An 18,529-nucleotide genomic window follows, 5' to 3' on the forward strand; every position below is an offset into this window, starting at 1 on the left:
AACCAGACAGGCTTCTGGGGCCAGACTCAATTCATCCTAGACTGAGAAGTATCAACAACTCCAAGAAATGAGGCAGAAAAGCTCCAGGTTAATCCCGAGCCAGCAGCAATGGGAATCTCAGGGTAGACTTCAAACCTTCCTGATGATCTGCACCACCCAAAGGTGGCAAATGTACACCAGCTGAGCGGCAAGCAAGTCCCTGATCCCATTCCTTGTTTCAGCCTGACTCTTCCTAACATGCAGCTTTCCCATGGCCCCGTCCCTTGGGCAAAAGCAAAATGCTGCTGATGATGCAGGAGGAGCAATGACTCTGCTCTTCAGGGACTGAGAGGCAGGAGAAGAGGAGAAAACAGGCAAATCCAACCCCTCACAGCATGCTCGATCCTGCCTTCCCTCCTCCTCTGCTCAGCCACCAGGATTCCCTTCCCTTTCCATCTCTGCAGCCCTGGGCACAAGAAGGGAGAGGGCAAGAAAAAACCTGGTGAGAAAGCAGAGTAGATGCAGCATTCTGATGGAAAACTGACCAGGATGCGGGGTTGGGGAACAGCTGGAAACTTGGAATCCTCAGGGAACCACTGCACACCCTGCAGAGAGATCTCATCCCCCTCAGGAATTAAGGATGTACCGTGTGTGGGGAGCCCAGATACATCCAGGAAGAATCTATAAACCTCCAGAATTCCCAGTGTGACATTTCTGGGCTGTGGAGGCAAAAAAGTGTTTGAGTCCTCAAGGCTGCTGCTTGGGAATGCCCATGCAGTGACCTGCAGGATCTGCCTGTGGGGTGTGGACACTAGATCAGGTTTATATTTTCTTCACCTCACTGAAAGCAGCCCTGTCAGCAGCAGTGCCTGGGCTGGAGACAGCTCTGACGGTCCCAGGTGGTGACAGGAGCCCGGAAGTCCCAGCCTTGGCAGGGCCATTCCTCCCTCAGCTCAGCCGTCAGCTTTGGACCAGCCCTGCAAACCAGAAAGGGCCTTTAAATGGTGAGTTTTGAAGGTGCCAGCACCTAACTCCTCGGCTTCTCTTAATTTTTGCCTTCTTGCCAGTCCTCTTGCTTTACAGACAGGACATATCACTTCTTCTAATTGCTCAAGGACTGCCTGGCCAGGACCCGTGTGAGGGTTTGGCCATCAATAACAGGCATGGTTCCATATCTCAACCAGCGTCCATCTCCCTCCCTCGCAGCTCCCTCCCTTTCAGGTGAGTCTCTGCCAGAAAAGATTTGGGATCTGTGGCAAACTCCAAGACTCTGGAGAGTCTTTGGCCTCCTCCACTGATCTCCAACCCCAACAGAGTGACTATTTGCTTGCTCAGTGCAAGTTTATCCTGGAACCCCTCATTGATACTCAGCCACGTTCGTCACTTGAGTCTCTGCAGACCCTCTGCCGGTTCAGGTGGGGTTTCTTACTTCGCCCTTTCTCCCCAGCTCTCAGCTCTGCTCGGGCCAGCCCTGAGGGATGCCTGGCTCCAAGCCACACATCAAGAGCTGGTATCAGATCTGGATCACAGAGTCTCTTTTTTATGGAGATAAGTTTGGCAGGAACTGGTCCACTCGAGCTGACTGCTGAAACCTCTCCTCCTGTCTGGTTTTCCCAGCCATTCATTGCACAGGGATGTCAAACCAAGCCAGAGGCACCTCCTGGGGACGTTTCACTCCAGGCCATGGTCTTTGACCCCTTGTGAGAAGAGCAGCTCTCCACGTCCTGCACCAGCAGGACACATCCTACTGCAAACTCCAGGTACTGCCCATGCCCTTCTCCTCCTCGCTGGCATTCAGGCCATGTGGGAGCTGCTCTGCTCTGGAGATCAATGAAATTGCCATATTCACTCTTTTTTTGGAAATGCAAGCTTGGTCCTCACAGCTTCAGAAAGTTAGATCAGCACATGGAGATGTCCTGCTGGAGGAGAATTCCCTTCACCTTTCTTGTTTAATGTACCAATGAGATTTCTTTTTATTTTAATCAGTACAAAAATCAGACAAAAGCCACACGGTGCTATGGTACTGAAAGTACATCCCAATAATTCACAGTAAAATACTGTACGAGACAGGAGTACTCGCTCCCCAAACAGCCATTTAAGCAAAAGAAATTCCTGGTTAAACTCCTAAAAGACCTGGCCAATGCTAAGGAAACACACAGTTCCAAATGAGTCTGGTGGTACCTTAACACACTCCTAAACAACCAGCTGAGAAAGCATTCAAGGGGTTAATGGCATCCTTCTGATCCTTTATCCACTGCCTGTGGTGGCGGGTTGGGACTAGAGGGTCTTTAAGGTCCCTTCCAACCCAATCTCTGTAGGTGATGAATTCCCCTTGGAGTTTGTCCCCTCAGGAAGGGGTGCCCTGTCCACATGGCCCCCCAAACTTGGACAACAGGCACATTTTGGAGAGCTCTGGGGTAGAGCTGGCCAAGAGACAGCCCTGGACTTGTGCTTGGAGCAGGCTGGTGGCCCAGTATGAAGAATCACAGGATAGAATCACAGAATCAGGGAATCTCCTGGGCTGGAAGGGACCCCCAGGATCACCCAGTGCATCCCCTGGCCCTGCACAGACACCCCAACAGCCCCACCCTGGGCATCCCTGGCAGCACTGTCCAAGTGCTCCTGGAGCTCTGGCAGCCTCGGGGCCGTGCCCATTCCCTGGGGAGCCTGGGCAGTGCCCAGCACCCTCTGGGGGAAGAACCTTTCCCTGATCTCAGTCTGAGCCTGCCCTGGCCCAGCTCCAGCCGCTCCCTGGGTGCTGTCCCTGTCCCAGGGAGCAGAGATTGCAGCTCAGAAGGAGCTGCAGCCCCCGCTGAGCTCTGCCCTCAGTCTGCTCCGCTCCAGCTGAGCAAGCCCAGCTCCCTCAGCCTCCAGGCCCTTCACCATCTTCATCACTACCACATGTCTGGTGACACCACAGTGTCAGCCTGCTCTGCCCAGGTGCTTTTAATGACCACAGGGGCCTGTTGGTCGCACCCCTGGCTGCCCTGGGCAACCACCCTCAGCCTCCAGCAGCCCTTGGTGGAGGTCCGAGGGTTTGAGCTGACCCAAGGGTGGCCATCAGTGCCTCCTGCCAGTGGCCTGCACTGAGCTGTCCCCTGGAGTCAGGGATGGGCTGGGAAGCATGTTCCCAGCTCCGTGCACCGAGCAGGGTGTGCTGGCCCGTCGGAAGGGCTGGCCCTGGTGTGCATCCCGCTGGTGTTTTTCTCCCGAGGGGTCAGGCAGCCCCAGCAGAGCTGTCAGGAGCGCTCAGTGCCAGCAGGCTCCGTGGGAGGCCGCGGCGTGCTCGCACAACGCAACAGAAAGTGATTTTTACACTTGACAACAATGAAGTATTCTTGTGTTTAACAACAAGTATGTGCTCTGTATTTTTCTCTTTTGGAAAAGCCCTTAAATCCGTCGGGCCCATCCCACTCTCCCAAGGGACATGAGTGACAATCTGCCTGAGCTCTGCTGCTGCCTGGGGGGGATGTTCTGGGGACAGCTGCTCACGCCCCAGGGGACAGCGGACACCCCAAGCTGCACGGGAGGAAGGAGGGTGGGAATGCAAGCCAAGAGCCGTGGCTGCAGCTTGCTGATGGGGTGAAAGGCAGAGAGGGCTGTGGGAACGGGAGCAGCATGCGTTGCACGCTGGTGTTACAGCGAGGCAAGGCCTGGGCTCAGCCAGGCAGACTCGGGGATCCCCACCCAGGTCAGGGTGCAGGGAAGGGGCTCAGGGCCGTCCCAGCAGGGCCAGGCGCTCGCTGGCACCCTGTCCCTCACCCCCAGAGCAGCCGTGGCACCAGGGGGAACCGGGCAGCAGCCAAACCCGCAGTGTGCAGGACGGGGCCCCTCGTGCAGCCGGGGCTCCCTCCCTGCAGCCACCCTGGCACACGCCCTAAAGCAGCACCGTGGGCTCGCTCCCAGCCCATGCCGGGAGTGCTGCTATCCCAGGAGTGCTGCCATGAGCTGGGCGTGCAAACCACTCTCTGCTGACTTTTGACGGAAGCTGGGAGTGTTTTCTTTTCTTTCCCCTTCCAGTATTGACCACAGAGCTCCACACACCTTCTGAATGAGGAGCTGGCTGTGTTTGCTGTCCTTCAAGCCGATCTGTACCATTGGAAACATCACTGGAAAGCCAATTTGGCAGAATTTCATCATGGACTGCCAGTCTGGAAATTACAGGTGTATTTGGCAATGTCTTGCACAGCTGAGCATGGCTCGCACTGTCCAGGAAACACACCCTGGGGAACGCTGGTGAGAGAGCCAGGCACCACCAGAAGCTCATCCAGAACAAAAGCTCAACGCAACCGAAGAGCCATTCCAAACATTTGTTATAAAAAAATAAAAGCGAAAAGAAATGACATGCAGGGAACTGAATCAAACTGAACATCATCATTTCTCACCATCCTTTTAAAGCTCTGTTGGTTCCCAACTGAAAAATGCCACTGATAAACGACTTGCTCTCAAACAAAGCCACCTGGCTTTGATCCTGACACTTGCATTCACTTGGCTGATTCCCCCCATCCCCCCAAGAACAGAGCTTTTTTTGTTCAAAACAGCCATTTCAGTGAAACCCTCTTGTTCAGCAGAAAAGCTCCTGAACTGAGAGGCAGAGGAGGAAGAGGAGGTTGAGGATCTAACCCTGCAGCCCAGGAAGAGAGGATCTCACAGCTGGTGTCCTGGCTGCCCCAGGCTGGCTGTGGCAGGACCTCTGTTCCCCTTTCCCTCTCCTTGCTCAGCCCAGCCAGGCTTGGGCTGTGCCCTTGAAGGTCTGTGCCCTCCCAGGGCTGTGCCCAGGGGCACACAGGGCTGCTGTGACCTTGGGTGAGGGCTGAGTGCCAGCACGAGGTCCTGGGGGCTCCAGGCATCTCTCCCATGGCAAAGGGTGGGGTCATGGGCATCTCACTCTCTCCCCAGGAAAAGGAAACCCATGACACACCGTGCTGCTGGGCATGGAGAAGGGCTGGGGGGTCTCACAGCCTTCCCATTGCTGGGGAAACCATGCTGACTCCTGTCCTGGGGATGCCACACGCTCCCTGCCAGGGTCACGGGGCTCCTGTCATGTGTGAAACCCAGTGACAGTCCTGCACTGCCCTGTCACATGTGGTGCCATGGCTGGAGCCATGGTCCTGGCATGGAGCCCATCTCAAGTCACCCCCTCCACCCCCATGCTGCCACGTCCTGCTCTTCTCAGGCACTTGCCAAGGGCAAAGGAGCTCAAGAAGTGTTTGGATAAGGCTCTCAGGCACCTGGTGGGACTCCTGTGGCTGTCCTGTGTAGGGTCAGAAGTTGGGCATCGATGACTCTTGTGGGTCCCTCCCAGCTCGGGATGTTGTGTGATTCTGCGATTCTGTGAAATTCAAGTTGTTGGTGTTTGCACTCCTTCAGAGACAAAAGGCTGTGGAGCTCTGTGTGTGTCAGACTGGCCCAGCAAAACGAGGGATGAGCTCATGGGATCTGCCATAACATCACAGGGCACGGCTCCCCAGCATCCCGGTGGTGCACGTGGGTTGGAAATGTCTGGCCTGGACATGACAGACCCTTCCTGCACGGAACTGAAAACATTTATTCTGGAAGGGTCTGGATGCTCGTGGCTAAAAGCAATAAATACAGATTTAATTTCATAGTTAATACCCTGTCCAGGGTAAAATGCTCATTTTTAATATCGTTGCCTGCGATCTGACATTACCAACGAGATGTTGCAATGCAATCTCTGAGTCATTGCGCAGCAGATAATGGTATTTTCTTGAGTTCAATCTGGAGGAGTTGGCCCCATTTATCAAGCCTGAAAAAACGATGCCAGAGAGTCTGCCAGAGAGTCTGTCTGGCCTGTGCTGCGCACGAGTTACGTGACCCAGGGCTGCAAGGAGAGGGGGAGAGAGGGAGCAGACCTGGATGTCGCGATGGGGGATCTCCTGGGAGCGTGTCTCACACACTCCTTCCTTAGGGTCAGCCAGGAGACTCCTGAGTTTAGGTATGAGGGAGCCAGAAGTGACCACGTCGCTCCAGCTCTGCCTTTGCTTTTAGGCTGCCCCAAGGGGGTTGCTGTCCCACAGAATGAGCAGGCACAGCTGATATTTGGGGTCTGGGGAGTCCCTGAGGCCTGGAGGAACTGGCCAGTGTGAGAGGATCCCTCAAGTCTGTCCACACCAGGACTGGGAGCCCCACAGCTGCTGAGCCCAGGGCCAATGGTGGGGACAACAACACTCGGCAAGGTGGCTGAGGAGAGAAAGGCCATTATGGACCATTATGGACAGGTCAGTAAAATCGCCCAGGTAGAGACTGGAGCAGGGAAGCCATGAGGAAGCATCCTCAAGGAAATCCTGCCCTTAGAAGTGTGTGTACATCTTATAGGTCTCTCAGGGGAGGAAGAAGAAGAAGAGGAGGATGGGAGCTGGAGGAGAATCCTACCTGGGCTGCCTTGGGCTCTGGGAGTGTTAAAGGAGCTTGAAAGATCTGGAGAAAACCAGAAGCAATCCCAGGAATATTGGGCTTTGTTTTCTGTAGGCCAGCGGGAGCGTCTCCAGTTATCCAGCAACGCCAGCGTGGGAGGGAGACCTCTCTGGCAGAGTGCTCCTTCCTCTGGCAGGCAGAGCCCAGGTTCCGCACAGAAATCTGCAGTGCACTTCTAACACAGAGCACAGTGGATCCAGTTGGGCCAGCTTGGCTGGGGATGCAGCAGATTTGCTGTCAGCAGAAAGGCTTTAACTCAAGACTGGGCACCTCAGTGTAAAAGAAATGCTTTTTATTGACCTCACATTGCAGACAGGATGCAAGAACCAGCAGATGAAAGTCCCTGGTCTGCTATGCAGAGGTCAGAGCAGATGGTCCCTTCTGTCCTTGAAAGCCACTGAATGGTTCTGCAGATGCTTAATGTGGGAATGAAGAAGTGACTCGTGAGGACAAGACACGTTAACTCCTGTAATCCCCGGTCCCGAGAGTGCCGGGAGGTGTCTGAGCCAGGAGGAAAGTGTGGGGTTCACAAAGGCTCCTCCAACCACAGGGTCCCGACCAGGGGCTGCACAGGCAGGGCTTGTGCTGAGGTCTCCTCATCTGCTCACCTGGAAATCAGCAGAGATCCCGCCCCATGGTGGAGTGACCAGTCCTTCCTCCTGCTCCTCACAGTTTTCTGTGGGTTTTGGGTAGGGAACTGCCTGTCCAGATGTAGCAACCTCCCTTGTCATGTCTTTACCTGCCTTCCCCTTCCTTCTCCTGCCTTCCCCTTCCTTCTCCTGCCTTCTCCTCCCAAAGCAGCCTCTTTGGACTTACCCTCTCCCCTGTGGGCACTGCTGGACACACCACGCTGGCGTGAAAAGAGAGGTCTGGAACCTCCTGCCCAGCTGGGCTCCACTGACATCACACAGGAGGGCATGAGCAGCCCTGCACCACCCAGGCTGGTTTGGCTGCTGGACCAGCACAAGCTGCCCACCAGGATCTCCCTGTCCTTCTGTGGATAAAAGCACCGGCCAGCCACTGCTCGGGATGGGGAGTGAGGGGTGGCAGCCGTGTCCGGGACAGAGGAGTCCAGCCACGAGCTGGGTGACCCACAGGAGACATTCCAGCTGTGGGCATCCTCCCCAGAACGAGTTACCACAGCTTGCTCAAATCCTTGTCAATGAAATGTGGTATTTGGGACATCAAATTCATAATTTCAGAGAGAAACTTAATTTTCCTACAAAAACAAACAAACAAAAATGAAGTTTTATTTCCAGTGAAATCTGGAAAACCTCAAAGTGACTGAAGGATTTCTGATTTTAATTGCCAAATACAAAATGTTGGGGAAACTTGGAGAATAAAACTAAAATTTTGGACTTAATGCCTCAATTTTCAGTTGCCAAAGGAGGGACAATGCCATCTTCATGCTGCTGGATTTCAGACAAGCCTCAGTTTATTCAAATTAATATACATGTTGACAAAAAAAAAATCATGAAAACAACTTTTCTCAGGAACAATTTCCATTTCCCAGTTCTGTGACCCTAAAATGCATGCCAAAAGTCTCTAAGAGTGCTTTAGTTTATTTAACTGAAAAGCAAAATGACAATACAGCGAATATTTAAAGTGAAGCCCTGTTCTGAAAATATATCCACTTAATGCTAAAACGATTCGGTTTCACAGAGCTGGAAACAATTATGAACCAAATCAATTGGGAGAAGGAATTTAATCAGAAAAATGTGAATGCTAAGTGGGAATTGTTGAAGAACATTTTACGCGTTGCCCCAAAACCACAATCCCACAATTGAGAAAGAAGGCAACGTTGGTTAAAAAAATAGACAGCTCTGGCTAGTGAGGGAAGTGAAGACAACTGTGAAAAATAAGAAAACCATATATAACTTAAGAAAGTGGAAACTGATAATGATGAATGAGAAGTGAGAAGCTGTAGAAAGCTGATAAGGAAAGCCAGGAGCTGAGGACAACGTATGGGCTGCAAACCTGAGCAAAGGAGCAGCAGCTTCTGCCAGTGTAAAGGGAATAATTACAGCTCTGGTGAGGCTGTGGGTTGTGTTAGACTTGGGATAGATGCACCAGAGGAAATCTCCCGTTCACCAGTGTTTGTTTGGCTGAATCAGGCACTGGAGAGGCCGGGCATCAGTTCTGGGCAGGCCCCTCCAAAGGCTGCCACAGGCCAGTTTAGGTGTGATTAAAGCTAGCTCACACAGACTTACAGAAAACAGAGCACGTCAAATTAAGATTCATCTTTTCCTGGAATTACAAGTTTGATTGATAAAAATAAAATTGGTGGTAAAAAACACTCCGACTTCTGCAAGGCGATGCCGTGGTACTGTTACATTTTGATGAAGAAACCAGAACAATAGCCAATCAACACGGGCCATATTTAATAGATTAAAAGCTGGCTGTGGGGTGTCCCAGCTGCGATTGTCAGCGGGAACTCTGCACCCAGAGGGGGGAAACGGAGCTCCCCGGGGGTCAGGGCTGGGCCCTGGGCTATTCAACTGCCTTATCAATGATCTGGAAATGTATTAAATCATGTGTGGTGACACTGGGGTGGTGAGACAAACAAATGGGGAAGAAGCCAGATCGCTGCTGCAGAGGAGCCTGGGTCACGGGGCACAAGCAGTTAATGCAGGCAGATGGAGGCACGCATCCAGGGACAGATTATCCTGGAGCCCTACACACAGCTCTGACCCTCCTCTGGCTTGCACGAGGCCTCTCTTCCCACTGCCCACCTGCCTGCTCCTCTGGGAAGCAGCAGGAAGGAGCTGGGCACTGCAGAGGCCAGGCCAACCTGCAGCTCTTGCGGCATTCCCGAGTGGAAAGAGTGGCTTTGGTTGGCTCCGGCTGCCCGTGTGCCAACATCCAACATGTTTTACAACTGACCTGCAAGGAATGTGTGTCACCGAAGAGGATATGTAGCCCTGGAGAAGATAAACCACAGCTGCATTGTTTAAAAGTACCTCATCCACTGGATTGGAACAGCAGGCGAAGATGATCTCAGGGAGATAACTCTAGGAGTGTGTTAGCAGGAACGACCCCGCTACCTTCGCCAGTGGAAGATTCTTATAAATTCTCTCCTCCTGCCATCCTTTTGCAAAGGGTCAGGAGATGTACTGACAATAGCAGCATGCAAATATTTCAGAACTTGGCCACACGCTGAGCAAACACTCTGGATAGTTTCACGAGTAGATTAAAATGCCAGATCAGCGAGCAGTGCTGCACTTTAAATATGCTCACTAATTTATTAAGTTTATTCTTAGCAAGCTTGCAGACTTCAGAAAGTTAAATTTCTTGGTGACAAATGGCCGTGGAGCTGGGCAGGCAGGGTGTGCGTGCTGCGGCCGCAGGGCCCCGGAGGCAGCCCAGGGGAGCAGATCCCCCCCGAGCCCTGCCCGGGGCAGAATCCCCAGAGGAAGAGCCAGCACGGGCTTGGTGTCAAGACTCTTGTACAGCTGCAAAACCGGGGCTCTTGGCACATCCCACGCTTCTGCAAGGAGCTGCTGCCTCCCACTCCAGGCTCAGACATCCTTTATCTGTTTCCCCTGTATGCTATGGGTTAACTGCTCCGAGCAGCACTCCTCAGAGCACTCTCGATGTCCCAGCTTCAGTCCCCTGTGCTCCGCCAGGGATGGGGAAACCTCGTGGCACAGGGATGCGGAGAGGGGAAGCCCTGCGGCACAGGGATGACGAGAAGGGGAAGCCCTGTGGCACAGGGATGCAGAGAAGGAGAAGCCCTGTGGCACAGGGATGCGGAGAGGGGAAGCCCTGTGGCACAGGGATGACGAGAAGGGGAAGCCCTGTGGCACAGGGATGACGAGAAGGGGAAGCCCTGTGGCACAGGGATGACGAGAAGGAGAAGCCCTGTGGCACAGGGATGCGGAGAGGGGAAGCCCTGTGGCACAGGGATGCGGAGAGGGGGAAGCCCTGTGGCACAGGGATGCGGAGAGGGGAAGCCCTGCGGCACAGGGATGCAGAGAAGGAGAAGCCCTGTGGCACAGGGATGCACCGAGGGGCGATCCCCGGGCAGGGAGCAGCCTGTCAGCCCCGGGGCCAGGGCTCGGCACTGCGCGCTGGGACAGCTCCTCGGCAGGGCGATGACAGCCACCGTGGAGATGCCTACGTGGTGTTTGTGGGGCAGGAATAGGGCCCTGCGAGCCTTGCAGGGACAGAAGGCAGCGGGATCCTTTGAGCTGGAGCTCAAACAGCCTTGCGGGGCTGTTCCGCAGCGTTTGCCACGTCTCTGGGGAGTTGCTCTTCATCCTCCCGCTTCAGAAGGGACTCGCGCCTCTCCTGATAACTCTGGGAGGGAAAAGACTTTTCCAGGAGCATTTCCTGGGCTGGGAGCAAATCCCACATGGCATCACAACCCTCCGTCAGCAGCAAAGGCATGTTATTGTTGCTCGCGCTGCGAATGAGCTGTCGGACCCGAGGCAGGGTGTGCCGCTGCTGGTGCTTAAACAACTCCCTCTGCCCCGTCCAGCAGCTGGCTGGGCCATGTCAGAGCCCTGCAGAATGACCTGCTCCGGCAGCCCATCTCCCCTGATCCGTGATTTACTGCCCAGCCCGCCGTGCAGATAGGGAGCAGCACGCACATGCGTGTGCTGGGCTGGATCCGCACCCAGCGGGGTCCCCGGGCTCTCACCAGCCCTTCATCCCCAGCTCCCTCGGCGTTTCAGCAAGTCCCTGCCTCAAAACCAGCTCCTGTGAGGAGATGCTCAGCCCTATTTCCTGCTCTTTGTCCTACATCAGCAGCAGTTTGGCTCCTAGAAATGCAGGAAAGTTGCAAAGTCAGTCCTTCCACTTCAATGCACTGGGAGCAGCATCACCCCCTTGCTCACAAACTCACCCCAGTGCAGAGAAGCCTTTTGAAGTGAGAGCACCCCAGGAAGTCACCCTCACCAGGCCACAACCACTTTGTTTTCTGCCCTTCCAGTGGCGAAAGCAACACATGGGGAAGATTTGGCCTTGGGAGGCCCAAGAAAACACATAAAGGATAAAACCAGCCCCGCAGTTAAAAGGATTAGAAGACTGTAAGGAGAGAAGAAAGTTCTGGAGACTGGTCCAGGGAGCCACAGATGCTGGGCGTGAGATGCTGCACTTGGGTGACAACTCGGAGGGCTCAGGGGAAGGTGCCTGGCACCTTGGGCACACCCCTGGGGAAGGCAGGTCCTGCTCAGCATGAGGGGTGAGTGGCAAAGCCCACTCATTTTAGCCCAGACTTTATTTTAGATCATTTCACTCCTTCACAGCTCTGCAAAGGCACCGACTGCTCCTGCACCCCACACCTGCCAGCCCACCAGGGCTGCTCCAGGAATCACAGTGCACAGCGTGCTGGGTGATGGGCAATATCCTACCAAAACCAACCCTCCTGGGACACTGGCTGCTCCCCACAAGGCACAGCTCTGTCTGGAGGGGAGACACAACCCACAGCACCAGCACCCCCAGGCCCAGTCCCACTGCCATCCCTGCAGAGCACCAGCAGACCCCACACCCCAGTGCTGTGAGGGGGGGCAGCCCCGTCCTGAGGCTGCTCGTGGCTGTCACACTGTCACAATAGAGGTCAGAGCCAGGAAACCCCTGGAGACAGCTGATAAGCCCCCTGCATCTGTTCCAAAAATGCCCATGCTAGCAGAGTGAATTTTTTGGCTTGAGGTTGGGCCATAAATCAACGTGAGTCAGAAAAGGCCCCTGACAGTGTGTCCTCTTCCCTGGTGCCTTCTCCAGGACACTGCCAACAGCCCAAGCTGGTGGCTGCCTTGTGGCTGGGACACACTGCACGATGGACACAGGCAGGGCCAGAGAATCCTGAAGGAACCTGGCAGTTCTGGTTCAGAAGCACCCTGGCCCCCTGTCCCGAGGGTGGGCTGGGCCCTTGAGGAGAGCGTGGGAAGGAGGCTGGCAGAGGAGGTGGACTCTGGGGCTCTTCCCTAAACACAGTCTTGTCTATGCAGTGTGTGCCCTGTGGGAGCCAGGGAAGGGCAGGGAGGCACAAGGGCTGCTGCTCTTGTGGGGCACACACTGGGCTCGGAGGCTCAGCTCCGTGGGGAACAGGCTGGCAGAGGAGTCTGGTGCCTCCTGCCTCTGCTCTGGTGAGTGTAGGGGTCTGTGCTGGTAGCCCGCAGGTGAGCTGGCACCATGAGCCATGTCCCCACCATGCACTGTGGGACACCACTGAGCTCCCCCCAGAGCAGGGGACACCTGCAGACCGTGCCCAACAGGCAGCTCGTGATGGAGGACACGCACATCCACCCTGCTGGGGGCTCAGAGGTGGGGACGTGACACAAAGCCCTGCCACCCATGTGTCACATCTGGCAGAACAACATCCCGGCAGGTCCCTGCCCTCCGGCTCGGGGGCTTTGTCCTGGTAGAAGACACCCCTAAGCCTGAGAGCAGGGCTGGATCGCTTTGTCATCCAAACCCCGGTGTGCAAGCTGAGCTCCTCTCCAGTAACAGGCAAGAAGGCCAAGAAATAAAGCAGGTACATTCCGGGGATGCTGCAGCAGCAAACACTGCATGAATCACGTCGGGCCGTGGCTTCTTCCCCAGAGCCACGTGTGGGGTGGGCATCCCACCTTTGGAGCTCGGCCTTTCCAGCACAGACAGGTCCTCCACACCAGGGGCGGTGCAGGAGTGGGATAACCACCATGCAGAGGGAGGTTTCATTCAGCCATGAGGTGTGGAAGAGCCACACGATGTCCCTGGGCCTCTGTCCCTCCTCCATCTGCACCCTCGGCTGCTCACCGGCATCAAAGCAACTGCACAGGGCTTGGCCCAGGGCACTGCTGCTGCCACAGCACCCAAACCTTCCCTGCTCCTTTGGAATGTCTCTCCCTGAATTCTGATGGGTTTTAATATGGACACGTGAAAAATGGAGTGGAGAAAAGCAGTGAGGGGACAAAGCTGCGGGAGGGCACACAGTGAAAACTGATGGGGTTGGAGCTCTGGACCTGACACTGGGTTGGAGAGCAAATACAGCACAGAGAGAGAGAGCACAATGAGGGAAATCATTGCTGGCCATTGTGTATATAACAGGGGAGATGCTGGAAAATGAGAGTGGGTTCAGAGAAGAGCTACAGGAATGATTGAGAGACAAAAAAACCTGGAAAACTCCAGTACCACAGAAGGCAGAAGAAGCTCAACCACTTTTCCCAATGCAGGGCACAGGTAAAACAAGACTTGGTCCCACTCAGCCAGCACCTGCTGGGCCACTGTGCAGCCCAAACCAAACCGAGCTCCAGCTGATCCAGACCACTTGGAATGGAAAGAAAAGCTCTGATGCCAGCAGGGTGGCTGCTCTCTCATCCAGACCAGCCCTGACATGGAAAGAGGGGCTTCCTCAGCTGGGCTCACCCCGCTCTGCTCTGCCCAGGAGGGACTGTCACACATGGAGCAGGCTGGCCTCCACAGACGGACAGCATGGGATGGTTCTCCTGCCTCTCTGAGCCTTTTTGTGAGCAGCTCCCAGCTTTGCAGCTGCAAAAAAGGCACCAGGGACTCAGGCAGAGCAGTGAGGAGGGAGAGATCCTCTGTGGAGATGGGGATGAGCGCAGGAGAGTCCATCTCCTTCCTCCCCACAGGGCCCGTGCCAGCTCGGTGAGGTCTCTGCTGCTTTCCTCCTGCCTGTCAGGCTGCGAGTGCGCGGCAGAGCCGTGCCAGGCTCCCCACAAACCCCAGCACTGCGCCTGCACAGCGGGACGGGGCCGGCCTGGCCGGCCTCCAGCCCTGGCTGCCATCAAACGGGAAATAAGAGAATTGGAGCGAGACCACAGCGACCACCAAGCAGCCAGCCCTGGCAGGGGTGAGGCAATCACCCTCTGCCAGGCACGAGCAGGCAGCAGCGCTTCACCCTGTGCCCGAGCCCAAATGCTCTGGCAGCTGGCTAGCAGCTGGAGCGTGCCCAGAGGAGGATGAGGGTGGGAGGAAGCCCCATGTGCCTCGCCCTCCTCGGATGCTCCCGGGGAGCGAGGCAGCCAGGAGTCCCGGGATGCTGCACAGCAGACAGCACAGCCGAACAGTATGGAGTTTTCTGCTAGTTACTCGTTTTATGAAAAGTTGTTGGCAAAAATGTGCATTTTCTTTGGCTGTGTTTTGCATGGATTTGGCAAAAATGTAACGTTAGTGTCTCCCCTTGAGAGAACTTTATTGAGTGGAACAAAGTCGGATATTTTTAGCTACCCATTGTTAGCTGAAGAACAAAGCCATAACTAAGATATTTTGTCTCTTACACTGAAAGGGGACTATCAGACAAATCCATGTACAGTCATATGTGGCTGCCCATTCAGATGGAGCACGAGAGGGAAACTATTTTTAGCCTGAACACTCCACACAACAACCGCATTTCCCTTCCCCTCCAAGCTGGACCACCAGAATACACAGGCAGCACCAGACAGCAGCGTTGGCCAGGGGGACCTGGGGTCACCGCCTGCTGCTGTCCCCGGGGCCATCTGACAAGTGGCTTTTATAGGAGAGATCGGGTCACGCAATCCTAAACAAGGCACTTTAATTCTTCTGCCTTTTGAGGTGTTTTTTCCCCACACTCACAGCCGAAACGGTGAGAGGCAACAAGAAACAGCAAAGCGGGATCCAGACGGCTCCGAGCGAAGCGGCGGCTGCAACGCACAGCGCTCAACCCCGAACCCTCCCCGCTTTTCCCAAAACACTTGTGCATGCCCTGAGGGCCGCTCGGATGAGGACAGAGGGTGCCCACAGGGCAGAGGGAGATGGTCCTGCAGCCCGCAGGGAGGAGCGGAGCCGGCACAGCCCTGTCCTGGCAGCGCTGCCGCCCTTCCCGCTCCGCGCTCGAACCATCCGTGCTGGAAATGTCACGGCTGCGGCTGCCAAGGCGGCGCTTTCGAAAGCTTTAACCCTGAGACACCAGAGAGCCCCAGCACGAGGCTGACAAACCTCCCCCGAGCGCTTCAGTGCTCAGCAAATGACATCAGTGGATTCTGACTGGCAGCGTTTTGCAAAGCATTCGTGTAATAGAAACAAAGCGGTCCATAAATGCCCTGGATTTCTGCGTGTGAGAAATGCCGGAGCTTCTTCTAAACAGTTTTTGTGGGTTGCACTGGTGAGTCACGGAGAAGTTGCATTAAACACTGAGCATTTGGTGCAATCAGAACGACCCTCCACAGTTCAGGGAGCCGTGACACGCTCATGGCAAAGCACGAGGAGTAAAAGCAGGGTGCCACCGCACAGCCTGAGCTGCTGGGGGGGACCCACCGTGCCAGATGGGTTGGTGGCACCAGAGAAACCACCAGAGCAGCCTCCGAATGGCTGCAGCACGGCACGAATCTTTAGGAACCTCAGCGGCCCATCAGCACCATCCTCCCTGAGCACAGCCAGCCGCTGCCTCCGCAGCAGCTCTCCCTGCCAGCCTCCGGCACGGCCAGCTCCTGACTGGCCAAACACACCTTGTGCCCCTTCCTGGAGAAGCGCCACACTCCACAGAGATCTCCATGTAGTCCACGACCTGCCAGGTGCCACTGAGATCCCACAAAAGCCCAGGAGCAGCAGCAGGCAGCGGCGATGTCCGGCTGTGCTCATGTCCCTAAAGCTGCCACCACACACCAGTGCCGTGTGTCACCGTAACCAAACCCGCACGGGAGAAAGCGGCCGGAGGACAGAACAACACGAAGGAGGAAGCATTAATTAATTACCTGTGGGCTTTTCGGCTGAGCTAGAGCGTCCTGGAGGAGATGCTGCTCTGCCACTCCTCGCCTGCTCCGCGGGTTAGGGCTGCTTTGACCAGGGAGCACTGATTGTGTTTTATAAACTTGAAGCACAGTAAGAACTGGTTTAAAATAGAGTGAACCGAGCTGGTGCGGGTGGAATTAGACAAACTCTGCGAGCTGCTTTTCCAAAAATAAATTAACTTCTTGCAGCCCGCGGAGCAGAGGCGGGGGACGGGGCCTCCCGGGAGAGCTGCCCGAGTGCCTCTGCTGCTGCTGTCCCCCTTCTGGCACAGCTCCGGGGCTGGGGCTGCCCCAGCCGGGGCACACTCAGTCCTGGGGCTGCATGGGGAGGGGGCAGCAGCACCCCGTCCCCCCCAGTCTCTCTGCACCCCCATAAAGTGTCTGTGCCCTGGCAGAGAGAAGCAGAGGCACCTGAGGGAGCCGTGCCCTGGCAGTGAGGAGTGGGGCAGGATCCCAGCCAGGGGTGGGAGTTATGGGTCAATCCCTGCCAGAGCCGTTGCCTCAGTGTGTGCTGGGCATTTCTTTCCACCCAGGGAGGCCAGTCTGGGTGAGCAGGGAACAGGTCACCTCGGCACTGCAAAGTGCCCCTGCTTGGGCGGAACTGGGAGTGCTGGCTATGGTGAGCTGAAGGAGGGGGCACAGAGAAGCACAGGAAAGTTTGGAAGTGTTAGAAGGGACCCTAAAGACCATCCCATCCCACCCCTGCCATGGGCAGGGACACCTTCCACTGTCCCAGGCTGCTCCAAGCCCCGGTGTCCAGCCTGGCCTTGGGCACTGCCAGGGATCCAGGGGCAGCCCCAGCTGCTCTGGGCACCTTGTGCCAGGGCCTGCCCACCCTCACAGGGAGGAATTCCTGCCCAATATCCCATCTAACCCTGCCCTCTCATCAGTGTGAAGCCATTTTTCATGGCTTGGGCTACCCTAGGCCATCCTGCTGGGCTGAGCTGGGCTGAGCTGCTCCAGTGCAGGCTGTAGCCCTTTGCTATCCCTTAAATCAACCCTTTCTCTTTTGGATCTCAGCACCTGGCTGAAGCCTGGAGGTTTGCAGGCTCCTGCTGTTGGGAAGGGAACAGCATGGGGAGAGCACCTTCCCAGGTGCCATCCTCACCAGCTGGGCTCACCAGAGTCCCGTGAACACGGAACAGCTCAGGAGGCAGCAGGAACCTCTGCTCTGCCTGGACCTCCTTCCCCCATTAACGCCGAGCCCCAAAGGCTCCCTGCCTGTGCTCCCCACACCTCCTCTGCCTCTGTCCTGCACGTCCCCCGTGCTTTCTCCTCGCTGATAACAAGCAGAATGATGTTCAGCCACCTGTGGCCCCAGTGCCATTGTGGTGCTGGGGACAGTGCTGGTAGCAGCCCCCTTCTCTCTCCCCAACTTTCACCCTGGCCCACCTCCCCTAAAAAAAAAAAAAAAAAAAAAGAAATCCTGTAGGTTTTTTGACACCAGCAGGGAGGTCCCTGGAAGCAAATCCCTCTTCCAACCGGCATCCAGGCCAAGGGCAGCCCTCCCCGGGCGGGCAGGACGCCACTCCCCAGGCAGGGAAAGTCCTTTTCCTTCTATTTATTTATATCCATCTCGCTGTAAACTCACCCGCCAGCGAACCTGCTGTTCACACTAACAAACACGTCCCTTTGGTCTGTGCAGCAGTCACTGGCCGGGCAGACACGGAGCGGGGGGATCTCCACCAGCCCTTCTCCAGCCCTTCCATAAATCCCCGGCTCCCACTGGGTTTGTTTACACAGCAGCTTGGAAGTGAAGTCCTTTTGGCAAAGCAGCTCCTGGTCTAGGAGAGACCTGAGCCAGAGCCCCAAAAGGGCCCACACCAATGATGAGACAGGCATGATGGTGCCTGTGTGGGACTTCAGTGTCACATCCAGACATGCCCAGGAGAGGTCTGCTCATGGTGTGCCTGCACAGGGCAGAGCTGCAGTCCATACAAAATGTCCTTGAGAAGCAGGAGGGTTTTAAGACAGGCACAAAAAGGGAAACAGTGACATTTCTGGGGTGGGGAGGTGAGAGTTTCTGTATTAACAAGTTTCTATACCAATACAATGCCTGTGTTGTTACTTAGGCTGCCATCCTTAGAGCTCGGAGTCCACACTGGGCAGTGGAACAACTCACACTTCCCTCAGGTTTTCTTCCAAGCCATCTGCTGTCTATCCACTGTCCCAGCCCATGGGGGACATTGGAGTTTTTGCCAGAAGGTCCTTGCAGAGGAAGATCTTCAGGACAGTTTTGCCACAAGAGCTCAGGTGGAGCAGGACCTTCTTGCAGCAGCATCAGAGCCATGGCCCAGTGCTGGCAGCCAGGCCAGGGTGAGGAGGAGAGGGAGCTCTGCAGGGTGGCTTCAGGGGCAGCTTCCAGAGCGAGCCCTGTGTGCTGACAGCAGTACAACACCCCAGGCCAGAGGGGGATCTCC

At 55.6% G+C, this 18,529-nt stretch overlaps 1 protein-coding gene across 6 annotated transcripts in view; it reads right to left on the reverse strand.

Moving 5' to 3' along the window:
- The window catches only part of MYOCD (myocardin), a 224,545-nt gene extending 208,331 nt beyond the window's left edge, over positions 1-16,214 (reverse strand). For 3 of the 6 annotated variants that reach the window (XM_032129135.1, XM_032129136.1, XM_032129133.1), the window contains exon 1: positions 16,074-16,214. The gene's annotated coding sequence lies outside the window, so the exon portion shown is untranslated. The remainder of the gene's footprint in view (positions 1-16,073) is intronic. The other 3 variants (XM_032129141.1, XM_032129139.1, XM_032129140.1) reach the window with 2 other exon arrangements.
- Between the last annotated feature and the right edge of the window lie 2,315 nt (positions 16,215-18,529).

This window comes from Corvus moneduloides, chromosome 19 (genome assembly GCF_009650955.1).
Source record: "Corvus moneduloides isolate bCorMon1 chromosome 19, bCorMon1.pri, whole genome shotgun sequence".
Lineage (NCBI taxonomy): Eukaryota > Metazoa > Chordata > Aves > Passeriformes > Corvidae > Corvus > Corvus moneduloides.